The following is a 20,678-nucleotide window of genomic DNA, read 5'->3' as shown; positions in this document are numbered from 1 at the left end:
TGGTTCTGGCCTAGCCCGCAGGTGATTTTGGCGTGTCCGGCAGGTGGTTCCGGCATGCTCGGCAGGTGGTTCAGGCATGTCTGGTAGGTGGTTCCGGTCTGTCCGCGAGGTGGTTCCGGCGTGTCAGGCACGTGGTTCCGGCATGTGTGACAGGTGGTTCTGGCATGTCCGGCAGGTGATTCTGGATTGTCCACCAAGTGGCTCTGGTGTAACCAGCAGGTGATTCCGGAGTGTACGGCAAGTGGCTCTGGCATAGCTGGCTGGTGATTTTGGGGTGTCCAGCAGGTGGCTCCAGCGAGTCGAGCAAGTTGTGCCGGTGTGCTCAGCAGGTGGTTCAGGCAGGTCCGGCAGGTGTTTCTGGTCTGTCCAGTACGTGGTGCCGGCATGTCCGGCACGTGCTTCCAGTATGTTTGAGAGGTGGTTCCTACCTTCCCGGCGGGAGATTCCGGAGCGTCCGCCATGTGATTCTGGCCTACCTGGCAGGGGATTTTGGCGTCTCTGGCTGGTGGTTCCGGCGAGTCGAAGAGGAGGTTCCGGCGTGCTCGGCAGGTGCATCCGGTGTCTCTGGCACGTCATTCTGGCACGTTCGAGAGGTGGTTCCGGCATGCCTGACAGGTGATTCCGGAGTGTCCGACAAGGGGTTCTGGCACGTCTGAGAGGTGGTTCCGGCATACCCTGCAGGTGATTCTGGCTTGTCTGCCGAGTGGTGCTGGCGTAGCCATCAGGTGATTTTGGCGTGTCCAGCAGGTGGCTCCAGCGAGTAGAGCAGGTTGTTCCAGCGTACTCAGCAGGTGGTTCAGGCGGGTCTGGCAGGTGGTTCCGGTCTCTCTAGTAGGTGGTTCCGGCGTGTCCGGCACGTGCTTCTGGCACGTCTGAGAGCTGGTTCCGGCATGCCCGGCGGGTGATTCCATAGAGTCCGCCACGTGGTTCTGGCCTAGCTGACAGGTGATTTTGGCGTCCCCGGCAGGTGGTTACAGCGAGTTGAGCAGGAGGTTCCGGCATGCTCGGCAGTTGCATCCGGTGTCTCTGGCACGTGGTTCTGGCACGTCTGACATTTGGTTGCATCATGTCTGGCAGGTGATTCCGGAGTGTCCGGCAAGAGGTTCTGGTGTAGCCGGCAGGTGATTTTGGCATGCCCGGCAGGTGTTTCTGGCGAGCTGTTCAGGTGGTTCCGGTGTTCTTGGCAGGTGATTCTGGCGTGTCCAGCAGGTGGTTCCGGTCTGTCCGGTAATGGGTTCCGTCATGTGCCGCACGTGGTTCTGGCACGTCTGAGAGGTGGTTCCCGCATGCCCGGCAGGTGCTCCAGGAGAGTCCTACAAGTGGTTCTGGCCTAGCCCGCAGGTGATTTTGGCGTGTCCGGCAGGTGGTTCCGGCATGCTCGGCAGGTGGTTCAGGCATGTCTGGTAGGTGGTTCCGGTCTGTCCGCGAGGTGGTTCCGGCGTGTCAGGCACGTGGTTCCGGCATGTGTGACAGGTGGTTCTGGCATGTCCGGCAGGTGATTCTGGATTGTCCACCAAGTGGCTCTGGTGTAACCAGCAGGTGATTCCGGAGTGTACGGCAAGTGGTTCTGGCATAGCTGGCTGGTGATTTTGGGGTGTCCAGCAGGTGGCTCCAGCGAGTCGAGCAAGTTGTGCCGGTGTGCTCAGCAGGTGGTTCAGGCAGGTCCGGCAGGTGTTTCTGGTCTGTCCAGTACGTGGTGCCGGCATGTCCGGCACGTGCTTCCAGTATGTTTGAGAGGTGGTTCCTACCTTCCCGGCGGGAGATTCCGGAGCGTCCGCCATGTGATTCTGGCCTACCTGGCAGGGGATTTTGGCGTCTCTGGCTGGTGGTTCCGGCGAGTCGAACAGGAGGTTCCGGCGTGCTCGGCAGGTGCATCCGGTGTCTCTGGCACGTCATTCTGGCACGCTCGAGAGGTGGTTCCGGCATGCCTGACAGGTGATTCCGGAGTGTCCGACAAGGGGTTCTGGCACGTCTGAGAGGTGGTTCCGGCATACCCTGCAGGTGATTCTGGCTTGTCTGCCGAGTTGTGATGGCGTAGCCATCAGGTGATTTTGGCGTGTCCAGCAGGTGGCTCCAGCGAGTAGAGCAGGTTGTTCCAGCGTACTCAGCAGGTGGTTCAGGCGGGTCTGGCAGGTGGTTCCGGTCTCTCTAGTAGGTGGTTCCGGCGTGTCCGGCACGTGCTTCTGGCACGTCTGAGAGCTGGTTCCGGCATGCCCGGCGGGTGATTCCATAGAGTCCGCCACGTGGTTCTGGCCTAGCTGACAGGTGATTTTGGCGTCCCCGGCAGGTGGTTACAGCGAGTTGAGCAGGAGGTTCCGGCATGCTCGGCAGTTGCATCCGGTGTCTCTGGCACGTGGTTCTGGCACGTCTGACATTTGGTTGCATCATGTCTGGCAGGTGATTCCGGAGTGTCCGGCAAGAGGTTCTGGTGTAGCCGGCAGGTGATTTTGGCATGCCCGGCAGGTGTTTCTGGCGAGCTGTTCAGGTGGTTCCGGTGTTCTTGGCAGGTGATTCTGGCGTGTCCAGCAGGTGGTTCCGGTCTGTCCGGTAATGGGTTCCGTCATGTGCCGCACGTGGTTCTGGCACGTCTGAGAGGTGGTTCCCGCATGCCCGGCAGGTGCTCCAGGAGAGTCCTACAAGTGGTTCTGGCCTAGCCCGCAGGTGATTTTGGCGTGTCCGGCAGGTGGTTCCGGCATGCTCGGCAGGTGGTTCAGGCATGTCTGGTAGGTGGTTCCGGTCTGTCCGCGAGGTGGTTCCGGCGTGTCAGGCACGTGGTTCCGGCATGTGTGACAGGTGGTTCTGGCATGTCCGGCAGGTGATTCTGGATTGTCCACCAAGTGGCTCTGGTGTAACCAGCAGGTGATTCCGGAGTGTACGGCAAGTGGTTCTGGCATAGCTGGCTGGTGATTTTGGGGTGTCCAGCAGGTGGCTCCAGCGAGTCGAGCAAGTTGTTCCGGTGTGCTCAGCAGGTGGTTCAGGCAGGTCCGGCAGGTGTTTCTGGTCTGTCCAGTACGTGGTGCCGGCATGTCCGGCACGTGCTTCCAGTATGTTTGAGAGGTGGTTCCTACCTTCCCGGCGGGAGATTCCGGAGCGTCCGCCATGTGATTCTGGCCTACCTGGCAGGGGATTTTGGCGTCTCTGGCTGGTGGTTCCGGCGAGTCGAAGAGGAGGTTCCGGCGTGCTCGGCAGGTGCATCCGGTGTCTCTGGCACGTCATTCTGGCACGTTCGAGAGGTGGTTCCGGCATGCCTGACAGGTGATTCCGGAGTGTCCGACAAGGGGTTCTGGCACGTCTGAGAGGTGGTTCCGGCATACCCTGCAGGTGATTCTGGCTTGTCTGCCGAGTGGTGCTGGCGTAGCCATCAGGTGATTTTGGCGTGTCCAGCAGGTGGCTCCAGCGAGTAGAGCAGGTTGTTCCAGCGTACTCAGCAGGTGGTTCAGGCGGGTCTGGCAGGTGGTTCCGGTCTCTCTAGTAGGTGGTTCCGGCGTGTCCGGCACGTGCTTCTGGCACGTCTGAGAGCTGGTTCCGGCATGCCCGGCGGGTGATTCCATAGAGTCCGCCACGTGGTTCTGGCCTAGCTGACAGGTGATTTTGGCGTCCCCGGCAGGTGGTTACAGCGAGTTGAGCAGGAGGTTCCGGCATGCTCGGCAGTTGCATCCGGTGTCTCTGGCACGTGGTTCTGGCACGTCTGACATTTGGTTGCATCATGTCTGGCAGGTGATTCCGGAGTGTCCGGCAAGAGGTTCTGGTGTAGCCGGCAGGTGATTTTGGCATGCCCGGCAGGTGTTTCTGGCGAGCTGTTCAGGTGGTTCCGGTGTTCTTGGCAGGTGATTCTGGCGTGTCCAGCAGGTGGTTCCGGTCTGTCCGGTAATGGGTTCCGTCATGTGCCGCACGTGGTTCTGGCACGTCTGAGAGGTGGTTCCCGCATGCCCGGCAGGTGCTCCAGGAGAGTCCTACAAGTGGTTCTGGCCTAGCCCGCAGGTGATTTTGGCGTGTCCGGCAGGTGGTTCCGGCATGCTCGGCAGGTGGTTCAGGCATGTCTGGTAGGTGGTTCCGGTCTGTCCGCGAGGTGGTTCCGGCGTGTCAGGCACGTGGTTCCGGCATGTGTGACAGGTGGTTCTGGCATGTCCGGCAGGTGATTCTGGATTGTCCACCAAGTGGCTCTGGTGTAACCAGCAGGTGATTCCGGAGTGTACGGCAAGTGGTTCTGGCATAGCTGGCTGGTGATTTTGGGGTGTCCAGCAGGTGGCTCCAGCGAGTCGAGCAAGTTGTTCCGGTGTGCTCAGCAGGTGGTTCAGGCAGGTCCGGCAGGTGTTTCTGGTCTGTCCAGTACGTGGTGCCGGCATGTCCGGCACGTGCTTCCAGTATGTTTGAGAGGTGGTTCCTACCTTCCCGGCGGGAGATTCCGGAGCGTCCGCCATGTGATTCTGGCCTACCTGGCAGGGGATTTTGGCGTCTCTGGCTGGTGGTTCCGGCGAGTCGAACAGGAGGTTCCGGCGTGCTCGGCAGGTGCATCCGGTGTCTCTGGCACGTCATTCTGGCACGTTCGAGAGGTGGTTCCGGCATGCCTGACAGGTGATTCCGGAGTGTCCGACAAGGGGTTCTGGCACGTCTGAGAGGTGGTTCCGGCATACCCTGCAGGTGATTCTGGCTTGTCTGCCGAGTGGTGCTGGCGTAGCCATCAGGTGATTTTGGCGTGTCCAGCAGGTGGCTCCAGCGAGTAGAGCAGGTTGTTCCAGCGTACTCAGCAGGTGGTTCAGGCGGGTCTGGCAGGTGGTTCCGGTCTCTCTAGTAGGTGGTTCCGGCGTGTCCGGCACGTGCTTCTGGCACGTCTGAGAGCTGGTTCCGGCATGCCCGGCGGGTGATTCCATAGAGTCCGCCACGTGGTTCTGGCCTAGCTGACAGGTGATTTTGGCGTCCCCGGCAGGTGGTTACAGCGAGTTGAGCAGGAGGTTCCGGCATGCTCGGCAGTTGCATCCGGTGTCTCTGGCACGTGGTTCTGGCACGTCTGACATTTGGTTGCATCATGTCTGGCAGGTGATTCCGGAGTGTCCGGCAAGAGGTTCTGGTGTAGCCGGCAGGTGATTTTGGCATGCCCGGCAGGTGTTTCTGGCGAGCTGTTCAGGTGGTTCCGGTGTTCTTGGCAGGTGATTCTGGCGTGTCCAGCAGGTGGTTCCGGTCTGTCCGGTAATGGGTTCCGTCATGTGCCGCACGTGGTTCTGGCACGTCTGAGAGGTGGTTCCCGCATGCCCGGCAGGTGCTCCAGGAGAGTCCTACAAGTGGTTCTGGCCTAGCCCGCAGGTGATTTTGGCGTGTCCGGCAGGTGGTTCCGGCATGCTCGGCAGGTGGTTCAGGCATGTCTGGTAGGTGGTTCCGGTCTGTCCGCGAGGTGGTTCCGGCGTGTCAGGCACGTGGTTCCGGCATGTGTGACAGGTGGTTCTGGCATGTCCGGCAGGTGATTCTGGATTGTCCACCAAGTGGCTCTGGTGTAACCAGCAGGTGATTCCGGAGTGTACGGCAAGTGGTTCTGGCATAGCTGGCTGGTGATTTTGGGGTGTCCAGCAGGTGGCTCCAGCGAGTCGAGCAAGTTGTGCCGGTGTGCTCAGCAGGTGGTTCAGGCAGGTCCGGCAGGTGTTTCTGGTCTGTCCAGTACGTGGTGCCGGCATGTCCGGCACGTGCTTCCAGTATGTTTGAGAGGTGGTTCCTACCTTCCCGGCGGGAGATTCCGGAGCGTCCGCCATGTGATTCTGGCCTACCTGGCAGGGGATTTTGGCGTCTCTGGCTGGTGGTTCCGGCGAGTCGAACAGGAGGTTCCGGCGTGCTCGGCAGGTGCATCCGGTGTCTCTGGCACGTCATTCTGGCACGTTCGAGAGGTGGTTCCGGCATGCCTGACAGGTGATTCCGGAGTGTCCGACAAGGGGTTCTGGCACGTCTGAGAGGTGGTTCCGGCATACCCTGCAGGTGATTCTGGCTTGTCTGCCGAGTGGTGCTGGCGTAGCCATCAGGTGATTTTGGCGTGTCCAGCAGGTGGCTCCAGCGAGTAGAGCAGGTTGTTCCAGCGTACTCAGCAGGTGGTTCAGGCGGGTCTGGCAGGTGGTTCCGGTCTCTCTAGTAGGTGGTTCCGGCGTGTCCGGCACGTGCTTCTGGCACGTCTGAGAGCTGGTTCCGGCATGCCCGGCGGGTGATTCCATAGAGTCCGCCACGTGGTTCTGGCCTAGCTGACAGGTGATTTTGGCGTCCCCGGCAGGTGGTTACAGCGAGTTGAGCAGGAGGTTCCGGCATGCTCGGCAGTTGCATCCGGTGTCTCTGGCACGTGGTTCTGGCACGTCTGACATTTGGTTGCATCATGTCTGGCAGGTGATTCCGGAGTGTCCGGCAAGAGGTTCTGGTGTAGCCGGCAGGTGATTTTGGCATGCCCGGCAGGTGTTTCTGGCGAGCTGTTCAGGTGGTTCCGGTGTTCTTGGCAGGTGATTCTGGCGTGTCCAGCAGGTGGTTCCGGTCTGTCCGGTAATGGGTTCCGTCATGTGCCGCACGTGGTTCTGGCACGTCTGAGAGGTGGTTCCCGCATGCCCGGCAGGTGCTCCAGGAGAGTCCTACAAGTGGTTCTGGCCTAGCCCGCAGGTGATTTTGGCGTGTCCGGCAGGTGGTTCCGGCATGCTCGGCAGGTGGTTCAGGCATGTCTGGTAGGTGGTTCCGGTCTGTCCGCGAGGTGGTTCCGGCGTGTCAGGCACGTGGTTCCGGCATGTGTGACAGGTGGTTCTGGCATGTCCGGCAGGTGATTCTGGATTGTCCACCAAGTGGCTCTGGTGTAACCAGCAGGTGATTCCGGAGTGTACGGCAAGTGGTTCTGGCATAGCTGGCTGGTGATTTTGGGGTGTCCAGCAGGTGGCTCCAGCGAGTCGAGCAAGTTGTGCCGGTGTGCTCAGCAGGTGGTTCAGGCAGGTCCGGCAGGTGTTTCTGGTCTGTCCAGTACGTGGTGCCGGCATGTCCGGCACGTGCTTCCAGTATGTTTGAGAGGTGGTTCCTACCTTCCCGGCGGGAGATTCCGGAGCGTCCGCCATGTGATTCTGGCCTACCTGGCAGGGGATTTTGGCGTCTCTGGCTGGTGGTTCCGGCGAGTCGAAGAGGAGGTTCCGGCGTGCTCGGCAGGTGCATCCGGTGTCTCTGGCACGTCATTCTGGCACGTTCGAGAGGTGGTTCCGGCATGCCTGACAGGTGATTCCGGAGTGTCCGACAAGGGGTTCTGGCACGTCTGAGAGGTGGTTCCGGCATACCCTGCAGGTGATTCTGGCTTGTCTGCCGAGTGGTGCTGGCGTAGCCATCAGGTGATTTTGGCGTGTCCAGCAGGTGGCTCCAGCGAGTAGAGCAGGTTGTTCCAGCGTACTCAGCAGGTGGTTCAGGCGGGTCTGGCAGGTGGTTCCGGTCTCTCTAGTAGGTGGTTCCGGCGTGTCCGGCACGTGCTTCTGGCACGTCTGAGAGCTGGTTCCGGCATGCCCGGCGGGTGATTCCATAGAGTCCGCCACGTGGTTCTGGCCTAGCTGACAGGTGATTTTGGCGTCCCCGGCAGGTGGTTGCAGCGAGTTGAGCAGGAGGTTCCGGCATGCTCGGCAGTTGCATCCGGTGTCTCTGGCACGTGGTTCTGGCACGTCTGACATTTGGTTGCATCATGTCTGGCAGGTGATTCCGGAGTGTCCGGCAAGAGGTTCTGGTGTAGCCGGCAGGTGATTTTGGCATGCCCGGCAGGTGTTTCTGGCGAGCTGTTCAGGTGGTTCCGGTGTTCTTGGCAGGTGATTCTGGCGTGTCCAGCAGGTGGTTCCGGTCTGTCCGGTAATGGGTTCCGTCATGTGCCGCACGTGGTTCTGGCACGTCTGAGAGGTGGTTCCCGCATGCCCGGCAGGTGCTCCAGGAGAGTCCTACAAGTGGTTCTGGCCTAGCCCGCAGGTGATTTTGGCGTGTCCGGCAGGTGGTTCCGGCATGCTCGGCAGGTGGTTCAGGCATGTCTGGTAGGTGGTTCCGGTCTGTCCGCGAGGTGGTTCCGGCGTGTCAGGCACGTGGTTCCGGCATGTGTGACAGGTGGTTCTGGCATGTCCGGCAGGTGATTCTGGATTGTCCACCAAGTGGCTCTGGTGTAACCAGCAGGTGATTCCGGAGTGTACGGCAAGTGGTTCTGGCATAGCTGGCTGGTGATTTTGGGGTGTCCAGCAGGTGGCTCCAGCGAGTCGAGCAAGTTGTGCCGGTGTGCTCAGCAGGTGGTTCAGGCAGGTCCGGCAGGTGTTTCTGGTCTGTCCAGTACGTGGTGCCGGCATGTCCGGCACGTGCTTCCAGTATGTTTGAGAGGTGGTTCCTACCTTCCCGGCGGGAGATTCCGGAGCGTCCGCCATGTGATTCTGGCCTACCTGGCAGGGGATTTTGGCGTCTCTGGCTGGTGGTTCCGGCGAGTCGAAGAGGAGGTTCCGGCGTGCTCGGCAGGTGCATCCGGTGTCTCTGGCACGTCATTCTGGCACGTTCGAGAGGTGGTTCCGGCATGCCTGACAGGTGATTCCGGAGTGTCCGACAAGGGGTTCTGGCACGTCTGAGAGGTGGTTCCGGCATACCCTGCAGGTGATTCTGGCTTGTCTGCCGAGTGGTGCTGGCGTAGCCATCAGGTGATTTTGGCGTGTCCAGCAGGTGGCTCCAGCGAGTAGAGCAGGTTGTTCCAGCGTACTCAGCAGGTGGTTCAGGCGGGTCTGGCAGGTGGTTCCGGTCTCTCTAGTAGGTGGTTCCGGCGTGTCCGGCACGTGCTTCTGGCACGTCTGAGAGCTGGTTCCGGCATGCCCGGCGGGTGATTCCATAGAGTCCGCCACGTGGTTCTGGCCTAGCTGACAGGTGATTTTGGCGTCCCCGGCAGGTGGTTGCAGCGAGTTGAGCAGGAGGTTCCGGCATGCTCGGCAGTTGCATCCGGTGTCTCTGGCACGTGGTTCTGGCACGTCTGACATTTGGTTGCATCATGTCTGGCAGGTGATTCCGGAGTGTCCGGCAAGAGGTTCTGGTGTAGCCGGCAGGTGATTTTGGCATGCCCGGCAGGTGTTTCTGGCGAGCTGTTCAGGTGGTTCCGGTGTTCTTGGCAGGTGATTCTGGCGTGTCCAGCAGGTGGTTCCGGTCTGTCCGGTAATGGGTTCCGTCATGTGCCGCACGTGGTTCTGGCACGTCTGAGAGGTGGTTCCCGCATGCCCGGCAGGTGCTCCAGGAGAGTCCTACAAGTGGTTCTGGCCTAGCCCGCAGGTGATTTTGGCGTGTCCGGCAGGTGGTTCCGGCATGCTCGGCAGGTGGTTCAGGCATGTCTGGTAGGTGGTTCCGGTCTGTCCGCGAGGTGGTTCCGGCGTGTCAGGCACGTGGTTCCGGCATGTGTGACAGGTGGTTCTGGCATGTCCGGCAGGTGATTCTGGATTGTCCACCAAGTGGCTCTGGTGTAACCAGCAGGTGATTCCGGAGTGTACGGCAAGTGGTTCTGGCATAGCTGGCTGGTGATTTTGGGGTGTCCAGCAGGTGGCTCCAGCGAGTCGAGCAAGTTGTGCCGGTGTGCTCAGCAGGTGGTTCAGGCAGGTCCGGCAGGTGTTTCTGGTCTGTCCAGTACGTGGTGCCGGCATGTCCGGCACGTGCTTCCAGTATGTTTGAGAGGTGGTTCCTACCTTCCCGGCGGGAGATTCCGGAGCGTCCGCCATGTGATTCTGGCCTACCTGGCAGGGGATTTTGGCGTCTCTGGCTGGTGGTTCCGGCGAGTCGAAGAGGAGGTTCCGGCGTGCTCGGCAGGTGCATCCGGTGTCTCTGGCACGTCATTCTGGCACGTTCGAGAGGTGGTTCCGGCATGCCTGACAGGTGATTCCGGAGTGTCCGACAAGGGGTTCTGGCACGTCTGAGAGGTGGTTCCGGCATACCCTGCAGGTGATTCTGGCTTGTCTGCCGAGTGGTGCTGGCGTAGCCATCAGGTGATTTTGGCGTGTCCAGCAGGTGGCTCCAGCGAGTAGAGCAGGTTGTTCCAGCGTACTCAGCAGGTGGTTCAGGCGGGTCTGGCAGGTGGTTCCGGTCTCTCTAGTAGGTGGTTCCGGCGTGTCCGGCACGTGCTTCTGGCACGTCTGAGAGCTGGTTCCGGCATGCCCGGCGGGTGATTCCATAGAGTCCGCCACGTGGTTCTGGCCTAGCTGACAGGTGATTTTGGCGTCCCCGGCAGGTGGTTACAGCGAGTTGAGCAGGAGGTTCCGGCATGCTCGGCAGTTGCATCCGGTGTCTCTGGCACGTGGTTCTGGCACGTCTGACATTTGGTTGCATCATGTCTGGCAGGTGATTCCGGAGTGTCCGGCAAGAGGTTCTGGTGTAGCCGGCAGGTGATTTTGGCATGCCCGGCAGGTGTTTCTGGCGAGCTGTTCAGGTGGTTCCGGTGTTCTTGGCAGGTGATTCTGGCGTGTCCAGCAGGTGGTTCCGGTCTGTCCGGTAATGGGTTCCGTCATGTGCCGCACGTGGTTCTGGCACGTCTGAGAGGTGGTTCCCGCATGCCCGGCAGGTGCTCCAGGAGAGTCCTACAAGTGGTTCTGGCCTAGCCCGCAGGTGATTTTGGCGTGTCCGGCAGGTGGTTCCGGCATGCTCGGCAGGTGGTTCAGGCATGTCTGGTAGGTGGTTCCGGTCTGTCCGCGAGGTGGTTCCGGCGTGTCAGGCACGTGGTTCCGGCATGTGTGACAGGTGGTTCTGGCATGTCCGGCAGGTGATTCTGGATTGTCCACCAAGTGGCTCTGGTGTAACCAGCAGGTGATTCCGGAGTGTACGGCAAGTGGTTCTGGCATAGCTGGCTGGTGATTTTGGGGTGTCCAGCAGGTGGCTCCAGCGAGTCGAGCAAGTTGTGCCGGTGTGCTCAGCAGGTGGTTCAGGCAGGTCCGGCAGGTGTTTCTGGTCTGTCCAGTACGTGGTGCCGGCATGTCCGGCACGTGCTTCCAGTATGTTTGAGAGGTGGTTCCTACCTTCCCGGCGGGAGATTCCGGAGCGTCCGCCATGTGATTCTGGCCTACCTGGCAGGGGATTTTGGCGTCTCTGGCTGGTGGTTCCGGCGAGTCGAAGAGGAGGTTCCGGCGTGCTCGGCAGGTGCATCCGGTGTCTCTGGCACGTCATTCTGGCACGTTCGAGAGGTGGTTCCGGCATGCCTGACAGGTGATTCCGGAGTGTCCGACAAGGGGTTCTGGCACGTCTGAGAGGTGGTTCCGGCATACCCTGCAGGTGATTCTGGCTTGTCTGCCGAGTGGTGCTGGCGTAGCCATCAGGTGATTTTGGCGTGTCCAGCAGGTGGCTCCAGCGAGTAGAGCAGGTTGTTCCAGCGTACTCAGCAGGTGGTTCAGGCGGGTCTGGCAGGTGGTTCCGGTCTCTCTAGTAGGTGGTTCCGGCGTGTCCGGCACGTGCTTCTGGCACGTCTGAGAGCTGGTTCCGGCATGCCCGGCGGGTGATTCCATAGAGTCCGCCACGTGGTTCTGGCCTAGCTGACAGGTGATTTTGGCGTCCCCGGCAGGTGGTTGCAGCGAGTTGAGCAGGAGGTTCCGGCATGCTCGGCAGTTGCATCCGGTGTCTCTGGCACGTGGTTCTGGCACGTCTGACATTTGGTTGCATCATGTCTGGCAGGTGATTCCGGAGTGTCCGGCAAGAGGTTCTGGTGTAGCCGGCAGGTGATTTTGGCATGCCCGGCAGGTGTTTCTGGCGAGCTGTTCAGGTGGTTCCGGTGTTCTTGGCAGGTGATTCTGGCGTGTCCAGCAGGTGGTTCCGGTCTGTCCGGTAATGGGTTCCGTCATGTGCCGCACGTGGTTCTGGCACGTCTGAGAGGTGGTTCCCGCATGCCCGGCAGGTGCTCCAGGAGAGTCCTACAAGTGGTTCTGGCCTAGCCCGCAGGTGATTTTGGCGTGTCCGGCAGGTGGTTCCGGCATGCTCGGCAGGTGGTTCAGGCATGTCTGGTAGGTGGTTCCGGTCTGTCCGCGAGGTGGTTCCGGCGTGTCAGGCACGTGGTTCCGGCATGTGTGACAGGTGGTTCTGGCATGTCCGGCAGGTGATTCTGGATTGTCCACCAAGTGGCTATGGTGTAACCAGCAGGTGATTCCGGAGTGTACGGCAAGTGGTTCTGGCATAGCTGGCTGGTGATTTTGGGGTGTCCAGCAGGTGGCTCCAGCGAGTCGAGCAAGTTGTGCCGGTGTGCTCAGCAGGTGGTTCAGGCAGGTCCGGCAGGTGTTTCTGGTCTGTCCAGTACGTGGTGCCGGCATGTCCGGCACGTGCTTCCAGTATGTTTGAGAGGTGGTTCCTACCTTCCCGGCGGGAGATTCCGGAGCGTCCGCCATGTGATTCTGGCCTACCTGGCAGGGGATTTTGGCGTCTCTGGCTGGTGGTTCCGGCGAGTCGAAGAGGAGGTTCCGGCGTGCTCGGCAGGTGCATCCGGTGTCTCTGGCACGTCATTCTGGCACGTTCGAGAGGTGGTTCCGGCATGCCTGACAGGTGATTCCGGAGTGTCCGACAAGGGGTTCTGGCACGTCTGAGAGGTGGTTCCGGCATACCCTGCAGGTGATTCTGGCTTGTCTGCCGAGTGGTGCTGGCGTAGCCATCAGGTGATTTTGGCGTGTCCAGCAGGTGGCTCCAGCGAGTAGAGCAGGTTGTTCCAGCGTACTCAGCAGGTGGTTCAGGCGGGTCTGGCAGGTGGTTCCGGTCTCTCTAGTAGGTGGTTCCGGCGTGTCCGGCACGTGCTTCTGGCACGTCTGAGAGCTGGTTCCGGCATGCCCGGCGGGTGATTCCATAGAGTCCGCCACGTGGTTCTGGCCTAGCTGACAGGTGATTTTGGCGTCCCCGGCAGGTGGTTGCAGCGAGTTGAGCAGGAGGTTCCGGCATGCTCGGCAGTTGCATCCGGTGTCTCTGGCACGTGGTTCTGGCACGTCTGACATTTGGTTGCATCATGTCTGGCAGGTGATTCCGGAGTGTCCGGCAAGAGGTTCTGGTGTAGCCGGCAGGTGATTTTGGCATGCCCGGCAGGTGTTTCTGGCGAGCTGTTCAGGTGGTTCCGGTGTTCTTGGCAGGTGATTCTGGCGTGTCCAGCAGGTGGTTCCGGTCTGTCCGGTAATGGGTTCCGTCATGTGCCGCACGTGGTTCTGGCACGTCTGAGAGGTGGTTCCCGCATGCCCGGCAGGTGCTCCAGGAGAGTCCTACAAGTGGTTCTGGCCTAGCCCGCAGGTGATTTTGGCGTGTCCGGCAGGTGGTTCCGGCATGCTCGGCAGGTGGTTCAGGCATGTCTGGTAGGTGGTTCCGGTCTGTCCGCGAGGTGGTTCCGGCGTGTCAGGCACGTGGTTCCGGCATGTGTGACAGGTGGTTCTGGCATGTCCGGCAGGTGATTCTGGATTGTCCACCAAGTGGCTCTGGTGTAACCAGCAGGTGATTCCGGAGTGTACGGCAAGTGGTTCTGGCATAGCTGGCTGGTGATTTTGGGGTGTCCAGCAGGTGGCTCCAGCGAGTCGAGCAAGTTGTGCCGGTGTGCTCAGCAGGTGGTTCAGGCAGGTCCGGCAGGTGTTTCTGGTCTGTCCAGTACGTGGTGCCGGCATGTCCGGCACGTGCTTCCAGTATGTTTGAGAGGTGGTTCCTACCTTCCCGGCGGGAGATTCCGGAGCGTCCGCCATGTGATTCTGGCCTACCTGGCAGGGGATTTTGGCGTCTCTGGCTGGTGGTTCCGGCGAGTCGAACAGGAGGTTCCGGCGTGCTCGGCAGGTGCATCCGGTGTCTCTGGCACGTCATTCTGGCACGTTCGAGAGGTGGTTCCGGCATGCCTGACAGGTGATTCCGGAGTGTCCGACAAGGGGTTCTGGCACGTCTGAGAGGTGGTTCCGGCATACCCTGCAGGTGATTCTGGCTTGTCTGCCGAGTGGTGCTGGCGTAGCCATCAGGTGATTTTGGCGTGTCCAGCAGGTGGCTCCAGCGAGTAGAGCAGGTTGTTCCAGCGTACTCAGCAGGTGGTTCAGGCGGGTCTGGCAGGTGGTTCCGGTCTCTCTAGTAGGTGGTTCCGGCGTGTCCGGCACGTGCTTCTGGCACGTCTGAGAGCTGGTTCCGGCATGCCCGGCGGGTGATTCCATAGAGTCCGCCACGTGGTTCTGGCCTAGCTGACAGGTGATTTTGGCGTCCCCGGCAGGTGGTTACAGCGAGTTGAGCAGGAGGTTCCGGCATGCTCGGCAGTTGCATCCGGTGTCTCTGGCACGTGGTTCTGGCACGTCTGACATTTGGTTGCATCATGTCTGGCAGGTGATTCCGGAGTGTCCGGCAAGAGGTTCTGGTGTAGCCGGCAGGTGATTTTGGCATGCCCGGCAGGTGTTTCTGGCGAGCTGTTCAGGTGGTTCCGGTGTTCTTGGCAGGTGATTCTGGCGTGTCCAGCAGGTGGTTCCGGTCTGTCCGGTAATGGGTTCCGTCATGTGCCGCACGTGGTTCTGGCACGTCTGAGAGGTGGTTCCCGCATGCCCGGCAGGTGCTCCAGGAGAGTCCTACAAGTGGTTCTGGCCTAGCCCGCAGGTGATTTTGGCGTGTCCGGCAGGTGGTTCTGGCATGCTCGGCAGGTGGTTCAGGCATGTCTGGTAGGTGGTTCCGGTCTGTCCGCGAGGTGGTTCCGGCGTGTCAGGCACGTGGTTCCGGCATGTGTGACAGGTGGTTCTGGCATGTCCGGCAGGTGATTCTGGATTGTCCACCAAGTGGCTCTGGTGTAACCAGCAGGTGATTCCGGAGTGTACGGCAAGTGGTTCTGGCATAGCTGGCTGGTGATTTTGGGGTGTCCAGCAGGTGGCTCCAGCGAGTCGAGCAAGTTGTGCCGGTGTGCTCAGCAGGTGGTTCAGGCAGGTCCGGCAGGTGTTTCTGGTCTGTCCAGTACGTGGTGCCGGCATGTCCGGCACGTGCTTCCAGTATGTTTGAGAGGTGGTTCCTACCTTCCCGGCGGGAGATTCCGGAGCGTCCGCCATGTGATTCTGGCCTACCTGGCAGGGGATTTTGGCGTCTCTGGCTGGTGGTTCCGGCGAGTCGAAGAGGAGGTTCCGGCGTGCTCGGCAGGTGCATCCGGTGTCTCTGGCACGTCATTCTGGCACGTTCGAGAGGTGGTTCCGGCATGCCTGACAGGTGATTCCGGAGTGTCCGACAAGGGGTTCTGGCACGTCTGAGAGGTGGTTCCGGCATACCCTGCAGGTGATTCTGGCTTGTCTGCCGAGTGGTGCTGGCGTAGCCATCAGGTGATTTTGGCGTGTCCAGCAGGTGGCTCCAGCGAGTAGAGCAGGTTGTTCCAGCGTACTCAGCAGGTGGTTCAGGCGGGTCTGGCAGGTGGTTCCGGTCTCTCTAGTAGGTGGTTCCGGCGTGTCCGGCACGTGCTTCTGGCACGTCTGAGAGCTGGTTCCGGCATGCCCGGCGGGTGATTCCATAGAGTCCGCCACGTGGTTCTGGCCTAGCTGACAGGTGATTTTGGCGTCCCCGGCAGGTGGTTGCAGCGAGTTGAGCAGGAGGTTCCGGCATGCTCGGCAGTTGCATCCGGTGTCTCTGGCACGTGGTTCTGGCACGTCTGACATTTGGTTGCATCATGTCTGGCAGGTGATTCCGGAGTGTCCGGCAAGAGGTTCTGGTGTAGCCGGCAGGTGATTTTGGCATGCCCGGCAGGTGTTTCTGGCGAGCTGTTCAGGTGGTTCCGGTGTTCTTGGCAGGTGATTCTGGCGTGTCCAGCAGGTGGTTCCGGTCTGTCCGGTAATGGGTTCCGTCATGTGCCGCACGTGGTTCTGGCACGTCTGAGAGGTGGTTCCCGCATGCCCGGCAGGTGCTCCAGGAGAGTCCTACAAGTGGTTCTGGCCTAGCCCGCAGGTGATTTTGGCGTGTCCGGCAGGTGGTTCCGGCATGCTCGGCAGGTGGTTCAGGCATGTCTGGTAGGTGGTTCCGGTCTGTCCGCGAGGTGGTTCCGGCGTGTCAGGCACGTGGTTCCGGCATGTGTGACAGGTGGTTCTGGCATGTCCGGCAGGTGATTCTGGATTGTCCACCAAGTGGCTCTGGTGTAACCAGCAGGTGATTCCGGAGTGTACGGCAAGTGGTTCTGGCATAGCTGGCTGGTGATTTTGGGGTGTCCAGCAGGTGGCTCCAGCGAGTCGAGCAAGTTGTGCCGGTGTGCTCAGCAGGTGGTTCAGGCAGGTCCGGCAGGTGTTTCTGGTCTGTCCAGTACGTGGTGCCGGCATGTCCGGCACGTGCTTCCAGTATGTTTGAGAGGTGGTTCCTACCTTCCCGGCGGGAGATTCCGGAGCGTCCGCCATGTGATTCTGGCCTACCTGGCAGGGGATTTTGGCGTCTCTGGCTGGTGGTTCCGGCGAGTCGAACAGGAGGTTCCGGCGTGCTCGGCAGGTGCATCCGGTGTCTCTGGCACGTCATTCTGGCACGTTCGAGAGGTGGTTCCGGCATGCCTGACAGGTGATTCCGGAGTGTCCGACAAGGGGTTCTGGCACGTCTGAGAGGTGGTTCCGGCATACCCTGCAGGTGATTCTGGCTTGTCTGCCGAGTGGTGCTGGCGTAGCCATCAGGTGATTTTGGCGTGTCCAGCAGGTGGCTCCAGCGAGTAGAGCAGGTTGTTCCAGCGTACTCAGCAGGTGGTTCAGGCGGGTCTGGCAGGTGGTTCCGGTCTCTCTAGTAGGTGGTTCCGGCGTGTCCGGCACGTGCTTCTGGCACGTCTGAGAGCTGGTTCCGGCATGCCCGGCGGGTGATTCCATAGAGTCCGCCACGTGGTTCTGGCCTAGCTGACAGGTGATTTTGGCGTCCCCGGCAGGTGGTTACAGCGAGTTGAGCAGGAGGTTCCGGCATGCTCGGCAGTTGCATCCGGTGTCTCTGGCACGTGGTTCTGGCACGTCTGACATTTGGTTGCATCATGTCTGGCAGGTGATTCCGGAGTGTCCGGCAAGAGGTTCTGGTGTAGCCGGCAGGTGATTTTGGCATGCCCGGCAGGTGTTTCTGGCGAGCTGTTCAGGTGGTTCCGGTGTTCTTGGCAGGTGATTCTGGCGTGTCCAGCAGGTGGTTCCGGTCTGTCCGGTAATGGGTTCCGTCATGTGCCGCACGTGGTTCTGGCACGTCTGAGAGGTGGTTCCCGCATGCCCGGCAGGTGCTCCAGGAGAGTCCTACAAGTGGTTCTGGCCTAGCCCGCAGGTGATTTTGGCGTGTCCGGCAGGTGGTTCCGGCATGCTCGGCAGGTGGTTCAGGCATGTCTGGTAGGTGGTTCCGGTCTGTCCGCGAGGTGGTTCCGGCGTGTCAGGCACGTGGTTCCGGCATGTGTGACAGGTGGTTCTGGCATGTCCGGCAGGTGATTCTGGATTGTCCACCAAGTGGCTCTGGTGTAACCAGCAGGTGATTCCGGAGTGTACGGCAAGTGGTTCTGGCATAGCTGGCTGGTGATTTTGGGGTGTCCAGCAGGTGGCTCCAGCGAGTTGAGCAATTTGTGCCGGTGTGCTCAGCAGGTGGTTCAGGCAGGTCCGGCAGGTGTTTCTGGTCTGTCCAGTACGTGGTGCCGGCATGTCCGGCACGTGCTTCCAGTATGTTTGAGAGGTGGTTCCTACCTTCCCGGCGGGAGATTCCGGAGCGTCCGCCATGTGATTCTGGCCTACCTGGCAGGGGATTTTGGCGTCTCTGGCTGGTGGTTCCGGCGAGTCGAACAGGAGGTTCCGGCGTGCTCGGCAGGTGCATCCGGTGTCTCTGGCACGTCATTCTGGCACGTTCGAGAGGTGGTTCCGGCATGCCTGACAGGTGATTCCGGAGTGTCCGACAAGGGGTTCTGGCACGTCTGAGAGGTGGTTCCGGCATACCCTGCAGGTGATTCTGGCTTGTCTGCCGAGTGGTGCTGGCGTAGCCATCAGGTGATTTTGGCGTGTCCAGCAGGTGGCTCCAGCGAGTAGAGCAGGTTGTTCCAGCGTACTCAGCAGGTGGTTCAGGCGGGTCTGGCAGGTGGTTCCGGTCTCTCTAGTAGGTGGTTCCGGCGTGTCCGGCACGTGCTTCTGGCACGTCTGAGAGCTGGTTCCGGCATGCCCGGCGGGTGATTCCATAGAGTCCGCCACGTGGTTCTGGCCTAGCTGACAGGTGATTTTGGCGTCCCCGGCAGGTGGTTACAGCGAGTTGAGCAGGAGGTTCCGGCATGCTCGGCAGTTGCATCCGGTGTCTCTGGCACGTGGTTCTGGCACGTCTGACATTTGGTTGCATCATGTCTGGCAGGTGATTCCGGAGTGTCCGGCAAGAGGTTCTGGTGTAGCCGGCAGGTGATTTTGGCATGCCCGGCAGGTGTTTCTGGCGAGCTGTTCAGGTGGTTCCGGTGTTCTTGGCAGGTGATTCTGGCGTGTCCAGCAGGTGGTTCCGGTCTGTCCGGTAATGGGTTCCGTCATGTGCCGCACGTGGTTCTGGCACGTCTGAGAGGTGGTTCCCGCATGCCCGGCAGGTGCTCCAGGAGAGTCCTACAAGTGGTTCTGGCCTAGCCCGCAGGTGATTTTGGCGTGTCCGGCAGGTGGTTCCGGCATGCTCGGCAGGTGGTTCAGGCATGTCTGGTAGGTGGTTCCGGTCTGTCCGCGAGGTGGTTCCGGCGTGTCAGGCACGTGGTTCCGGCATGTGTGACAGGTGGTTCTGGCATGTCCGGCAGGTGATTCTGGATTGTCCACCAAGTGGCTCTGGTGTAACCAGCAGGTGATTCCGGAGTGTACGGCAAGTGGTTCTGGCATAGCTGGCTGGTGATTTTGGGGTGTCCAGCAGGTGGCTCCAGCGAGTCGAGCAAGTTGTGCCGGTGTGCTCAGCAGGTGGTTCAGGCAGGTCCGGCAGGTGTTTCTGGTCTGTCCAGTACGTGGTGCCGGCATGTCCGGCACGTGCTTCCAGTATGTTTGAGAGGTGGTTCCTACCTTCCCGGCGGGAGATTCCGGAGCGTCCGCCATGTGATTCTGGCCTACCTGGCAGGGGATTTTGGCGTCTCTGGCTGGTGGTTCCGGCGAGTCGAAGAGGAGGTTCCGGCGTGCTCGGCAGGTGCATCCGGTGTCTCTGGCACGTCATTCTGGCACGTTCGAGAGGTGGTTCCGGCATGCCTGACAGGTGATTCCGGAGTGTCCGACAAGGGGTTCTGGCACGTCTGAGAGGTGGTTCCGGCATACCCTGCAGGTGATTCTGGCTTGTCTGCCGAGTGGTGCTGGCGTAGCCATCAGGTGATTTTGGCGTGTCCAGCAGGTGGCTCCAGCGAGTAGAGCAGGTTGTTCCAGCGTACTCAGCAGGTGGTTCAGGCGGGTCTGGCAGGTGGTTCCGGTCTCTCTAGTAGGTGGTTCCGGCGTGTCCGGCACGTGCTTCTGGCACGTCTGAGAGCTGGTTCCGGCATGCCCGGCGGGTGATTCCATAGAGTCCGCCACGTGGTTCTGGCCTAGCTGACAGGTGATTTTGGCGTCCCCGGCAGGTGGTTACAGCGAGTTGAGCAGGAGGTTCCGGCATGCTCGGCAGTTGCATCCGGTGTCTCTGGCACGTGGTTCTGGCACGTCTGACATTTGGTTGCATCATGTCTGGCAGGTGATTCCGGAGTGTCCGGCAAGAGGTTCTGGTGTAGCCGGCAGGTGATTTTGGCATGTCCGGCAGGTGTTTCTGGCGAGCTGTTCAGGTGGTTCCGGTGTTCTTGGCAGGTGATTCTGGCGTGTCCAGCAGGTGGTTCCGGTCTGTCCGGTAATGGGTTCCGTCATGTGCCGCACGTGGTTCTGGCACGTCTGAGAGGTGGTTCCCGCATGCCCGGCAGGTGCTCCAGGAGAGTCCTACAAGTGGTTCTGGCCTAGCCCGCAGGTGATTTTGGCGTGTCCGGCAGGTGGTTCCGGCATGCTCGGCAGGTGGTTCAGGCATGTCTGGTAGGTGGTTCTGGTCTGTCCGCGAGGTGGTTCCGGCGTGTCAGGCACGTGGTTCCGGCATGTGTGACAGGTGGTTCTGGCATGTCCGGCAGGTGATTCTGGATTGTCCACCAAGTGGCTATGGTGTAACCAGCAGGTGATTCCGGAGTGTACGGCAAGTGGTTCTGGCATAGCTGGCTGGTGATTTTGGGGTGTCCAGCAGGTGGCTCCAGCGAGTCGAGCAAGTTGTGCCGGTGTGCTCAGCAGGTGGTTCAGGCAGGTCCGGCAGGTGTTTCTGGTCTGTCCAGTACGTGGTGCCGGCATGTCCGGCACGTGCTTCCAGTATGTTTGAGAGGTGGTTCCTACCTTCCCGGCGGGAGATTCCGGAGCGTCCGCCATGTGATTCTGGCCTACCTGGCAGGGGATTTTGGCGTCTCTGGCTGGTGGTTCCGGCGAGTCGAAGAGGAGGTTCCGGCGTGCTCGGCAGGTGCATCCGGTGTCTCTGGCACGTCATTCTGGCACGTTCGAGAGGTGGTTCCGGCATGCCTGACAGGTGATTCCGGAGTGTCCGACAAGGGGTTCTGGCACGTCTGAGAGGTGGTTCCGGCATACCCTGCAGGTGATTCTGGCTTGTCTGCCGAGTGGTGCTGGCGTAGCCATCAGGTGATTTTGGCGTGTCCAGCAGGTGGCTCCAGCGAGTAGAGCAGGTTGTTCCAGCGTACTCAGCAGGTGGTTCAGGCGGGTCTGGCAGGTGGTTCCGGTCTCTCTAGTAGGTGGTTCCGGCGTGTCCGGCACGTGCTTCTGGCACGTCTGAGA

The sequence above is a fragment of the Equus asinus genome, chromosome 10, assembly GCF_041296235.1.
Source record: "Equus asinus isolate D_3611 breed Donkey chromosome 10, EquAss-T2T_v2, whole genome shotgun sequence".
NCBI lineage: Eukaryota > Metazoa > Chordata > Mammalia > Perissodactyla > Equidae > Equus > Equus asinus.
This window is presented reverse-complemented; position numbering follows the sequence as displayed.